The sequence below is a fragment of the Nomia melanderi genome, chromosome 4, assembly GCF_051020985.1.
Source record: "Nomia melanderi isolate GNS246 chromosome 4, iyNomMela1, whole genome shotgun sequence".
Classification (NCBI taxonomy): domain Eukaryota; kingdom Metazoa; phylum Arthropoda; class Insecta; order Hymenoptera; family Halictidae; genus Nomia; species Nomia melanderi.
The window spans coordinates 14,476,069-14,489,161 of record NC_135002.1 but is presented as its reverse complement, the minus strand read 5'-3'; the positions used below and the strand labels follow the sequence as shown (position 1 = coordinate 14,489,161).

The 13,093-nt window shown below is 33.8% G+C and overlaps 1 protein-coding gene and 1 long non-coding RNA gene across 5 annotated transcripts in view; both read left to right on the top strand.

The window, feature by feature from the left end:
• crp (transcription factor cropped) overlaps positions 1–13,093 on the top strand; it is a 223,743-nt gene that overhangs the window by 117,060 nt on the left and 93,590 nt on the right. The gene's annotated exons all lie outside the window — the stretch shown is intronic.
• Positions 12,855–13,093, top strand: part of LOC116425380 (uncharacterized) — a 31,051-nt gene continuing 30,812 nt past the window's right edge. The window contains exon 1 of the long non-coding RNA XR_004234674.2: positions 12,855–12,980. This is a non-coding gene — a long non-coding RNA (uncharacterized LOC116425380). The remainder of the gene's footprint in view (positions 12,981–13,093) is intronic.

Genomic DNA, 13,093 nt, shown 5'->3' with positions numbered 1-13,093 from the left:
GTTTCCTGTTCACGAGGTACCATCAGTCTTTGTTTAATTTCATCGATTTGACCCTACTTTTGGATTGTAGTTCTAATTTGAAGAGAGATTTATTGGTTTTTGTAATCTCTGTAATTAAATAGAACAGATGTAATGGATATTAAGATTCTTCTTGTAATTACTTGTATTTAGAGATATTTTAATTCGATTATGCTTAGTAACATCATATCAGTATCATATCAACATCAATAAATAAAAGCGTAAACTAAGGGTTATTTTGATAAGAGTCCATTTTTTCGTTTTTTGAGAATATAAATCTTTCGTGACTTCAATTATAGTCTTAATTAGATCGTAATAAGAGTTAAATTTTCATTACATTCGATAATAGTAAAAAGGTATTAGGCAATTATTGAACAAAACGATCAACGCGCAATTTACCAGAATTTCATTTAAAAAAACCTTTAAACTTTCCTAGGAACCTTTCGACCAACCCAGTTTCCACAAGAATGTCTAAATCTCCAAAAATTCTCAGCTCCCATTGCGAGATCCACATTGACGAGGCAGCGAGCAAAATAAATAAAAGTCATTATAATCTCAGTTTAGAATCGATCCGCGTAAAAAAAAAGATCGGCGGAGGAGGAGCCGAAAGAGTAAACGCAAATAGCAGTGGGCAAGTCGACATTAAATTTGCATTTATATTGTATTCCGTAATTTATGACACCGACTTATCTCGTGCAGTGGATGTACGTGCCCATAATTGTTTTCCCCCCGTGTGTGTATAATATATACGTGCACGTATATGTGTACACACGCGTAATACACTGAGGACTCTCCCTTATCCTCGCGGCTCGCCCAGTTGCTCAAACTATGCGGGCAAAAAGGGTATAACGGATGGACCGCTAAAGAGGGCGCCGCACCACGGGAGAATAAAAAAAAAACGAAGGAAAGGATAAGCTGCGGGGGTAGAGAAGGAAGAACGCGATGAATGAAAGCTGAGGGCGGGAGGGAAACACGGATATACAGGGTGGAAAAAGAGGCTGGCACAATGAAGTTCGTCGAGCAACGACGCGACAAAGTGTTCAGTTAGGCGAGTTGTCGCGAATTGAAGGGTTTGCTGCGAGCAGGAGGCAGCTCGATTTTTGACACACTTTCTGTTAATCCTTTGCCCTATGATTTCTTTCCCAGCTGCGCTGAACAGAGCTATTTTATTGTTCATAATTCATTGGAAAGAAGGAATTCTACGCTTATTCTGTGTCTACGGTTACTCTGAAGCATTACAGTTAATAATAATTTAATAATAAAGAATTACGTGACATTTATATTTGTTAAATTCTATTTGAAATCTTCACTACTAGTATTACACGATATCGTAGGGCAAAGGGTTAAACATGTAATTTCACTTTTCACCCTTTGCGGTTGAATGGCATAATAATGGCGACTTCGAGCTCTAATATCTACGAAATAGAAAGCTGCATCTGAATGACTCAGTTATTCAGATAACGGTGATTGAAATGTGATTCATTGTTTTATAATATTTAATATTTCAATGTATAATTCAGTTTTTTATGGACAGACTTTTAGAAGCTCAAGGAATTTTTATTCGCGAAGGGTTAAAAACTGGATCGGTTAGTAAAGATATCAGCTTTGGAAAATTTATAATTATTATTAATAAATTATCTACATTAGTATTATGTATATTACGTTTATATTATATAATGATATTTCACTATATTAATTATTATTGTATGTTTATTATTTTTATAGTTGTTTTATTACTTGCACATGATTTCACGTTATATATTATACTTCACTGTAACACCGGAATATTATTTCTTATGTTATTCACTGTAGTGATAATTACAGTAAAATATACTCTCTTTACTACTTTTTTCAACTTCGAGGCAAAAAGAAAGCAGCTCCAATTTTGAAGTTGTATTTGTTGGAACAATAAGAAAGGTATGGGTTCCTTGTTGTGTGTAGAAGTTTATTAACACAGATATTCGACTGTACATTTGCAGCACGTTCAAAGCAGTACTTGATTTTTAATTGATCTTTTGATTTATTAAAATGGCTTCACCATGGCAGTGATAATCATGAATCGGGTAAACGCGTTTCGATGAATTCTTCGGTGTTTGCCTTCGTTGCGAAGATCACAGGAAATTTGGTTTCAAATGAGCTGTTGCAGCGATCTTCGCGTGTCCTTGTTGGACATCGCAAGGAAAATGTTGTTCGGCTTTTGTGGTTCGACGTGTTCCTGGTTCTTCATTATGAAACCTGTATGAACGCCGGGGGATTCTGTTTGCGGTTTAATATGTCAGTTTAATGGTTCATTTGAGGATATTTGATGAGCACTGAAATTGTGTTTATATATGATGTGATTATGATGTTACGAGTTATTACAGCAGGAATGGGTAAATAATTGTCCATTGCCAACGAATTTTTCTGAGAAAATAAACGAATTATTTTTTCTTATTATTTTTTGTCTATTGATTTATAGAAACTAAATTCTATTTATTTTTTTAATGAGAAATGAAACACATTTTGCGATAAAATACGAAACAAAGGATGAAGTTATCTTTGTTTACAAGAATTTATTAATTTTAATATCTTTAAAATTCCAAATTTACCAAAATAGTTTTAGGTACAATACACAGAAAAATGCAATGAAAAGTTATTTTACTAAAACATTCTAACGAAAGCTGATAAAAATAATCTCTCACCCCTAACCTTAAAAACTGTTTCTCATCTATAAATGAAGCCAATCAAAGAATACATACACAATATTTCCATAACAGTTACTTTCCATCAAACTTCAACAGAAACATTTTAACAAACATCGGTTTAGTATATTCTCCATTGTTCTTCAAATACCTGTTCATGGCAAAGTGGTTGTCCATGAAAGCCATAGGAGTCCAAACACCATGGTCATACTTATTTGTTTCAATCTCTCAGTTAAAACACGTTTTAAATTCGATTCAATATGCCAAGGCACGCGATGGGACAACGCCGCAAATCTGAAGGGAAACAAGACTTCAAGGAAAAGGCCCATGGTGAACGCGCAAAAACCCATCGACTAATTAACGGCGCGCGCGTGTGGGTGTTCACACGCGCCAAAAGTTATCGTCGTCTTGTTTCCGCGGAACTCTTTTGTAATTTCCATTGTTCCGCATAAAAAACGGCCCTGACTGGCTACGTGACCCGACGGTTTCACGGTTTGTTCGCCGGCCAAAGAAACTTCTCTGCGTTCCGTTTCTGATCACGACCCGCTCCTTGAACCCGCGAGGATCGTTAGGATCACGGCTGCTACTTTAGAAACAAGAGTTTCTTACTCTTCTTCGTTTGAGAGCCTCTCTATTCCGATGGTTTAACCCCTTCAGATTGGATGCACATTATAATGTATAATATTTGACTATTTTAACCCTTTGCATTCGATTTATTGTCAATGTTGTTAGGTGTAAACCTGTATTTATTTTTAGAGAAATGAATTAAAATAACTTGCGGCGGTAGAATTCAACGTTTTATATTCATTTAATTTATTATTATTATAATAAGATTTAATTTTCATAATCTTTTAAAGTGTGGTACTTTTTCAAACAATTTCCAACGTGCAGGAAAGGATTTGTATTGTCATGACAAAATATTAATACTATTTCTACCGAAGACTTTTGGACCCGATTGATTTGGTATCACTAAACTTGGAAAATAATTTTAAGTTGGAAATTCGAAGAGTGTCTTTTAACACCTTCGGTAGAAATAGTGTTAACACATCGAACGCCACATCGAATTACTATAGCTCACTCAATTAAACGACGATTATTTAGAAACATTTCTATATTATAAATAGCGCTATCTAACGCGGTGACATTTAGCTAGATGAACATTCAATAATAATAACGCCATTCAATTAAATGATTTAATATTACATTTTTTCTATTTTGTGCATTTTGCTGTATGAAATCATGCGGTGTTCGACGTGTTAAACTTTTGTGCTGAAAAGTTTTTCGGTAGAAACATTTCACATTTTCTTATAAGATATAGCTGATGCTTTTTCAAATTAACTTAACAATAGTTCACACTTAAGTTGAGGATCTAAGCTGTTTTATTCCAATATATCCCATGTTGATGCATTATACAAAACTTAATATTAAATATTATACTTTATAATTCTACTGTATCAAATCGAGTGGCGACTCTGAGTCGCTTATCGAGTGCAAAGGGTTAAAACTTTGATAAGAAATCATATGCATGCCTTTGCTTTTAACTTGTGTGTGTTAAGGAAATATTCATATTTTAAATATTTTATGTATTGTATTAAATATTTACTACCACTGTTTTATTTGAAACAGTGTCATTATTAGTGGTGTGTTGAATGCAAGGAATTAAAGATCTGAAAGTGTTGATAAAATTGATTTTTTCTTGCTTATTATGTTCCTCGAAGGTATGTGTATATGAGATTTCTAAGGTTTGACACGCAAAGAAATAAGAATTTATCATTAAGTCATGATTTTCTTTGGTTTCTATTGTATCCTCTGTCGCTGTACTTATCTCAAGAATACGATTTTAGGAATCGCTAGAACCTTATCTCGCAGTGTATTCAGTGAACAATCAGTAATCCATGCAACATAGAACCCATTGACAATGCCGAAGAATATTCGGAGCACTGAAATATCTAATACAGATGTTGAAAATTTCATTCAAACATATTCTCTTGTGTGTATTGTGTAGTAGACAGAAGACATACATATTATATTTTTTATATTTTACGTGCTATACGTATACTGCAGTAGTTCACTTGCCACAGTTCTGTACATATAGATTGCGCGTTCTACGTTTATGCATACCGTATTTCATATTCCATATTCTGCATTGCACCTTGCGCACGAAGGATGAATAAATACCTTTCGTATATCAAATTGTTCATGTTCCCGTAGAACATGTTATGCAACGGTTTCTGCATAATACGGTACATTGTACATATCGCTTGAAGGAAATTTAATTTTCGAATACCAGAACTCGATCACTTGCAACGTACAAATATCTCTGAAAAATTAACAGAAAAAGAAAAATTTCTTAATCAAATATAATCCAGTTTCATTTCATTTCCAATTTAATTGCCTTCCATGGAACAAATTTAGTTTCATTTAATTCTTTAATCTTTCTTCGTCCGTGATTACCTTAGAATCTATATAAAATTAATTAATCGATGGGACTACTACAGAATTAATTTGCGCACTTGCAAAATGGTTTTCATACCAATACATCAAGTGAACCAAATTTCCTTAGGATCTATAAGATACAACAATGTTAACGAGTGAATTGCGTTTAACGAATATCACCTCATCTTAAAGCTTGAAATGATACTAATCCTTTCAACGATGAATTCTTTATTTTTTCACATAAACATGCAATTCTTTTTCGTTCCGCTTTGGTTTCTGATTAAAACATACCCTAGATGCATTTGCCCTGAGTTTGACGAGTGCGCACTTCATTTGTTGATTTAATTGCGCGCAAAATGAGAGATTTTTGGAACTAAATTCCAAAATTAACAGGTTGACAGACTAACCAGTATAATAAATCCTGCATATAAAATCCTCTATCATTAAACAAATTCCATTAACATCGCGGAATTCCTACAAACGATAATTCACCAGAGTCAGAAATTTAATAAAACTTTTTGCGCCAGCTTATATTCACTCGAATCTGCGCAGTCCAATTACGACGCAGCTCAGTCTCAGGTGTAATATTATCTTGTTTAACAACATCCTTCGAAAAAGCTGCACTTAATCGCGGTAAGCTGACGCGCGCAGCTCAGGCCGATGGCCAGCCATAAAGCATGCCTTGACAACGTTGTTTATATTTAAATGAACTAAAATCAATCGTATGCATCTAAACGAAGCGCATTATAAAATCGTTTTTAATGGACACTTGGATCCGTTCTTGGATCCGTTCATGGATCCATTCCCTCGGCTCGCCCGTCGCGTTTCGCGCTGTTCATTGTTTTATATACCTTTGCGCCGCGATTCGACTTGATTAGCACTGCATCTATTGCCACGTGCATCTCACCTCTTTTCCCCCCTCTTTCTTTTTCTTTCTCCACGCGATTTTATGTCCCCGCGTAATCTTGCCGCGGTTACGACTGTTTCCCCGTGTCTTTTAGTGCGCGCCATTGTCAATTGTAACGCGATGTTGTTTTATTTACCTCGGCTAGTTATTAATCCCCGCCGGTGGAACATGAAATTGGTTTCCTGATATAGAATCAGAAAGCTGTCCCGGACGGTTTGATGGAACTATCGATCCGAGGCTTCGATTAAATTGAACGCTGCGCGGCAATGCATGCCCGATGAAAATTGGACTTGGTCGCGAAATATTGTTGGATATTAAGTTGTCCCGTAAGTTTGTTCCGCGAAATGCGCGCAATGTTTTATGTGGGAGGAAGTTTAGGTAAATGGCATTGCGAGGCTTTCTGGGAAGTGAAAGAAGGTTATTGATCGTGAAGACGTCATTTGAGAAATAGAACTACAATGGAAATTGTTTTTCCTGATAGATACTATGGAGAGCACTATACATTGAATGGTTTACGCATTTGTACTTTGTGGTTTCCCATAAATGTATGAAAATTGTCAGCTATTCAGTTGCAAAAGTAATGAAATGTACAGAAATGAAGAAATTTGATTACACTGTACATGTAAAAACTCAGTTTAGCGTTTCGGTGCTGAATTTTTCCAAAATTCTACCAGTTAGTCACTTTAGTTTGTGCACGCATTATGTATGAACAAAACGAAAGAATGTTTTGGGACAACTTAATACTTCAAGGTGGTTGTTAAGTAGTTATTTTTTAATTTGTTTAATTAATTATAGTTCTCGTGAAACGCTTTGAGAACAAGGTAATGTATATGATTCATCTTGCTGATGAAAATAAAACACAATTTTCAAGCTTTTTTGGTTTGTTTACTGTATGTTTGGGGTACAGGAACAATTTTTAAAAGGATTATAAACTAAGTGATATTAGAGAGAAATATTTGTGAAATGGAAGTCAATTGATGGCGATGAATTCAAGTTATACACTTATCTGAGATTTCTAAAATGTAAATTAGTTTAGCAATCGGATATATCAATGAATTTGCGAGAAGCGAAGTCCTTGCCAGAATTTTGTTTCTTATGTAACAAACTGTTTGGTGAATGAATCGCACATCGTAAAAGAATCCTTTTCATATGAGAAATCTTTAAATCTCGTTTCAGACAGAAAGGCGTCTGCCTGATTTAAATTTTTCTTGTCCATGATTCTTTGATTTTCACGTTTTCAGTTTTCAAAACATTCAAATATATCTGGTCTTACAAAAGTCAACGAAGGGAAGACAAATTTCGTTCAAACTTAATCGGAAACATCGAGACAAAGAAAAAAGGTTTTATCACGTACTTAACATGCGAATACGCAAAATACATAATTTGTTTTTCAATTTGAACTTCGTGCGTTTATTTAGTCAATTCATTTGTCGAAACATGAATTAAGCAAAATATTTGCCGACATGTCTGTATAATAAAAGTTCAGTTTTATTTTAGCACATAATAAAATTCAACATAAAATTTTCGTAACAATGAAAAACATTATAGAAACTTGATGAGGAAAAGTAAGTAAATATATTATTGAACACATATGTAGGTTAGTTACCAATCATTTTACAGAATTTTATAATCTTTTACGATCATGTGATTCGGGAGGAAATTTTCTATACATTTTATCTGTTTTAATTGGACTTCAGTTATAATTCAGCAGACGAATGATAATGAAAGTTCACAGTGATCAGAGTCGGAGTTTTATTCGCGAACTACTCGTTATATGAACCTGCACTTTATAAATAAGCTATTAAAAATGTTTGTGAATGAAGGAGTGTATATTTTAAAAAGACATGCTGAATTGTTTATCATTAATGACATCAAGTGGGGTGTCTTGACATTTTTAATTATAGAGAATGAATTATCGGTAAAAACTAGTAGGCACTAGGTCCTTGATGGTCGTGTGACACGTGTCTCCTGACCAGATCGTGCAGAACGTCATTAATATTCTCAAGGACGAAAGATCCACAGGACCGATAAGGAAGAATAATACGTTTTACTGTCACCCGAGAATCGATAATCGGTTTTAAATTTATTAATACGGGCTTCGCCACAATTTCAACGCTTTTGAAGATAATTTTTGTAGCTGCATTAAAATTTTCAGTGGATAATACCTTGCTTATACATTTATCGTAAAAAAGATAATGGAAAACAATCTTCTCACAACAACCTTATAAGCATAATTTCTATCTCATATAAATGCAACAGGAAATTAACGAAAGAAAATTAATGAGAGAATTAATAAAACTAATAAAATCTTATAAGGATGGATACGTTCTTCGTTCTTTTTTAAATTGATATTCAAATGTCCTTTACATATGTTGCCGTTAATGGTAACCAGCTGTTAACTTTAACACTTTAACTGTTATGACACCCAAACTTGGTGATACAAATTTTATATAAATTAAAAAATTCATTGTTTCAGTGGCATATTGAACAAACCCAATTTTCTTGGATCTATGGGATGCAAGACGATTCAAAGAATAATCGCCATAAAGAACCTTAATTATACAGTTTCCGTTGAAGCAAAAGAATGGTTTCGATCGTGAAAAAATTGTGACATCTAGTAATCAACATCTTATAAAGTATAACGTTAGAAGTACTGACTAGACCGATCGATATTGCTACTAACTTTTGCTCTACTACTACTAACATTACCAAAGTACTTTCGTAAGAAGTTATTAAGTAAATTTGTTTGTTCTATTTTTTTCTGTTGCTGAAATCGGGTTTCGTCAGAGTTAGATTAGTCAGTAACTTTCATCGTAATCGATCTCGATCGATGAAATATATTCGGATGGGATGAAACGTGGTTATTCCACGAGAATCACAGCGTTAAGCGAAGGGGCAACTGCTTTTCTTCTTCTTCCACTTATCCTTACTTTTTTTCATCTGATTAATTCCCACGATATTTTTCAGCTAATCCTTCCCACCATTTATTTTTCCGCGCCCAAGCTTTACAGATTCATTTCCGAGAAAATAGATTGCCAAGAATATTAACGAGTCCTAAATTAAGAGTCGAACGCGCATCCCTTGAAATTGTAATATATATCTTATATATAATAAAAAACTATGAAGAGGTTTAATGACTTTAACTATATTCTAGAATATTCAATATTTGCTGTATTAAATTCTTTTAATTTTTCTTGTCATTTTAAAATATTTCTTAATTATCTGAATCCATGTATTATGAGTAATACAATTTGAACAAAAATTTTGACAATTTTTTTAAAAGTCATTTACTTAATTACTGGTAAAGCGATATTTCATTAAATGGAATTATAAAGGTTATTAATATATTTTTTAATTAAAAAACGGATTGTCTTTCTAGAAACAACAAAAATTGACAAACATTATCTGCTAGACAGAATTAATTTATTTCATTTCAAATTGATTTAAATTTACAATAATTTCCTTTTTTAAATTAGAACACCGAGAAACTGATTTTCAAAGGCATTTGTGTGCTCGAGCGTTAGAATCTTCCCTGCTCGTTCACTTTTGCTACATACTGTACACGAACTATCAACCCTTATCGTCGCTTCTAACGTGACACTGCAATTTCACCGTATAAGTCGTGTATCACGTGGGAAGTGACAAGACTGAGCAACACTGAATAAAATTCCGTCGCAGTGGCAACTTATATACAAAGCACTGGCGTCTGATAAGGGTTAATAGTATTTATGTATAGGGTGTTCTGTAAGGAACCAAAGTGTAATGATCTTACACGAAGAACTCAATGAAAAATGATGAAAATGATGAAAATGAGAATACAATTTTTCTCTGATTTGAAATTATTTTAAAAATAATTAAAATTACTAACTGTCATATGTGAATTAGCGGAGAATATATTAATTAACTCTTCTATGTTAATTAAATCTTCTGTGCTTATTTTCTGAAATACAAAGCTTTTTGAACAATGAAAGTATTTGGTTTAATTTAAATTCTTATTTTTTACATATAACGTTATTATCCTTTGTGACTGTTACTAAACAATATTCAGTTATAAACTTTAGTAAATTACACACGGTCATGAATATGTTAAAATTGCTCTATGCAAATTACGATGTTCTTTGTTCAATCTTTTCCAAGCGAACGACATAAGCGACGTCTTAGAACTGTGGCATACGAAGCAGAGTTCGCCTTATGGGGATCGGCAACACTCAGCGTACCCATAGTCGGCGCACACATTAGCTGCACCCATGATACCCAGGATCGTCTACCGGTCCTGGAATGGTTATTCGGGTTAAACACGTAACAAATTAATAGCCCGCGTCTGTCATTTACATGTTGAGTCACGCCTGGTCCCAGCAAACAAACGTAAAACCTGTGTGGTCTCGCAATGTTCGGCGTCATTCAAACAAAACCTGATTTGAATAACAATAACGAAAAAATAATTAATCGTTATTCGGTTATTCGTTATTCTTCTTATTCGTTACTTGCGTGAACAGTATTTGTTCTTTACTGTTCGTCATTTTTAAAGTTATTCAAATTAACGAATAAATTCAATTTATTCAGTTCATTTATTATGTCAATGATAAATGTATTAATTATTCGTCATTCGCAAGTAACAATCGGATTGAATTTATTTCACATTTTTTCTGTTCTTTTGAACAACTTTTGCCCAGCATTTTTATCAAACACGAATTTTATTTACTCTTTTCATCCATCAGTTCATTTTTTCAAATTATTTGTAATATCAGGCTAGTTGGTAGTTAACAAATTTGATGGTTGTATTAAATCTTTGGCCAGTTCTTTTGGATGCTTCCTCAGTTTATCTTTATTTGATTTAAAGAATTTATTTATTTGTTTTTTTAAATATTTTCAAGATTTCTTTTATTAAGCTTTTATTAAGAAAAGTTTCACTGGTCATTTATGTATTCATTTTTTGGAATATCATTTCTGATAATTACTGGATTTTTATTAAAGTTCCCATGTTTATAGATAAATGTAGAGAATATATGTTTCGGTAGAATCGTAGGTGAATACTATAGTAATATACTTTCGTTGCTATTAATAAATCGTTATCTAACACGCGCCATCATTAGCTATAACATAGTTTACCCTCAACAGAAGTACGCAGTGTTTGACGTGATATTGTAACTTTTCTGTATCGGATGTGTGTCACCTTTGACGTGACACTTTTCATGTAAGTGACCGACTAAAGCGACGACCTAGCGGCAAGTTACGTGTGGTATGTGAAAGAGTGAATGGAAACTTTGTGAACCAGGAATGATTGTCGCTGCGTGTGCAGCTGATATCCCAACGGAAACTGTGAATGATAACTGTTTGAATTCGGGGCAGAGCTCCGAATGACTGCACCGACATTGAGGAACACCATGCGAAATTTTAATTAAAACGTCTCTTGAATTTTATGTATATTGAATAATTAATAATTACTATATATTATATAATATATAACATATAAAAGTTAATTATTAGTAATTATAATACGTAGTATAAAGTTATAAACAGTTCTGTTTTGTTCAATAGCTTTTTTTTTATTTATTAATTAATTAACTAGTAATTTTACGAAGCAGTAAAGTTGCAGTACTTTGGTAGATTTAAGCTGACTATAAGCGTTTTTATATTAATCACAGATACATGAATTATGTAATGCGTCATTATTTAAATTTTCATGATTACTACTTACACGTTTGTACTTGAAACGGAACTTATTTATATAACCACTTATCAGTTTATCTGTCGGAAGTCTATTAATAGACTTTTCCAATAATGTGCTATATTCAAAACTAGTTTAGTAATATTTTTTTGGAATTCTAAACTGACTTACTGAATCCATTACTTAATTTGTAAGATGCAGTGAAATTGAACGAATAATCACTCTGATAAATTTATATTTTTTATTGTTAGTGTTCACAGAGTATTTACTTCGATTTTGAAATACAATAATTCCATGGATGTTAATTTGGGCGTTAACGTGTCCAGTAATAACTTTAAAACAAATTGTTCTTAGTTCATGATTGCGGTAACTAGTATGAACATAACTCATAAAGTATTGATTAAGAAGCCCTTAATAGTTAATTCTTTATTAGAAAGAAGCTATTAAACGCCTACCAGTGGGCAAAGTATTAATATACCCCTTTATCTGTTATATGCTTTTTCGCTGAGCAATCTCTATTCCAGGTACTAAAACAGAATGAACTATTATCAACCGGATCATTACACTTAATCGTGTCGGGTTTCGTCGCTCATGGTATATCTTTATCAATAACAGTGGAGCCAGGCTTACTCGATCGAGTACCCAGAACTAGTAGCGCATTAAGGGTGGAATCTCACTTCCTTCGATGAAGTCGTAAAAGTTGTATTTCCGAATAAATCCAACTGAAAAAAACGTGTGAAACCTAATGATAGCACAGGAAAATATTATTCGTATAGTATAGGAACATCGAAAGAAATGAGATTCTATTTCTCTTTCCATTTTTGCCACAAAGGAATAAGTGATACGTAAAACACTGATGTTTTCCGTGACAGTTAACGTGTTAAGCACTTTTCCGTTGCTAGTGTCAACTTGCATGCTTGCATTATTCGGATTTCGTTCAACCGGCTGGTCGGCCGATATCACACGCGAAATGTGGCGGGACACGCGCGACGTTATGCCCCGATCAGGAGATTCGCGATAATGCGTGCCAGCTGCGCACACACACGCGCCGCATTGTTATGTCACCGCGATATCTCAATTGCCCCGGAATGGCCAACGAATTATTTACACCGGTGAGGCTACGTTACCTGCGCGTTCGACGCATTGTTTCACGCGGATTCTCTGGCTGCCGGTTCCTCATCATTGAACTCTGGTTCTTTCTACGCTTGAAGCACAACACCTCCGTATTCGACATACACATATTCGTGACGCTCAACATTTTATATTTTGGGTAAAGGAAATTACTTTCACGTGTGTTTTTATCTGAAATCGTCACGTTCGGTGTGATGTGTACGGACTTAATAAGATTTTTTTGTTACTCTGATTTGCATTTTATAGAGTCTA